The following is an 884-nucleotide window of genomic DNA, read 5'->3' as shown; positions in this document are numbered from 1 at the left end:
GAGGAATGCACCATAACCAAGTGCATTGGTACTCAGAGTTGGAATTGTCACAGAAAACCTGCCCAAAAATTAATGGTCACCCAAAATATATTAGTCAGAATACTTCTTCCTATCACAGGCAGAGTCTTTGCTTCCCAAGTTTTAAGGTGAAAAGAAAATGTATTAACGGAAGACATGGATTTACCTTCCCTCCTTTTTACTGGCCAAAAAGTTTGATACTGCATCTTGTACTGCTCCAGCACATTTACAACCATACACAACTCTGCTGCCTTATAGACGAACGAATGGATTCTCTTTTGCAAATCAAACTCCAGAAGTGAGTAACTCTTTTCAAATATATTGATCGGGAGCTTCTGTAATGTATTTTGCAAGCCGAATTGGAATATTTTACCATATGATCGACAAGGAGCAAGAGACCAAACAACAACAGCATTGCAGGCTGCTACAGTAAGGAAATTAGTAATTGCCTAATCCCACTCTTGCTTTATCCTATAATCATAGTAACAGAGAATCTAACAGAAAAAGTTTGTCATAAATAAAGCACAAACCTATCCTTATGGTTCTTCAACTCCAAATAAACAGAACAACCAATTATAGCAGCCTGCTCCAAAAGAAGCTTACATAAGAAGGCAGGATCTGCAATCATCCCGTGCAACAGAATAATTTTAGTTGATTACATAAGAATCAGAGGATGGACTCAACCGCTTACTGATATTTAATCAGTCGATGCACATAGAAAAGAATCGTCCGATAATTTGTTCACAACATTATTGAGAGGATGACATAAAGATATTATCTGTAATATAATTGTGTTCAAAATTTGGGTAAGAAGTCTATCCAGAACATTAAATCCATTTCTAATACATCATTGCCTTTGATTATGT

General features: G+C 36.2%; 1 long non-coding RNA gene across 3 annotated transcripts; it reads right to left on the bottom strand.

The window, feature by feature from the left end:
• On the bottom strand, positions 1 to 647 carry LOC115992348. 3 transcript variants are annotated; one of them, XR_004092482.1, is made up of 3 exons: positions 549 to 647; positions 185 to 489; positions 1 to 58 (listed from the first exon to the last, which is right to left on the bottom strand). It is a non-coding gene; the product is annotated as an uncharacterized LOC115992348 (long non-coding RNA). The 3 variants fall into 3 exon arrangements; XR_004092484.1 differs by having other exon boundaries at positions 185 to 442; XR_004092483.1 differs by having other exon boundaries at positions 185 to 439.
• Between the last annotated feature and the right edge of the window lie 237 nt (positions 648 to 884).

Source organism: Quercus lobata, chromosome 5 (genome assembly GCF_001633185.2).
Source record: "Quercus lobata isolate SW786 chromosome 5, ValleyOak3.0 Primary Assembly, whole genome shotgun sequence".
NCBI classification, from domain to species: Eukaryota; Viridiplantae; Streptophyta; class Magnoliopsida; order Fagales; family Fagaceae; genus Quercus; species Quercus lobata.
This window is presented reverse-complemented; position numbering and strand designations above follow the sequence as displayed.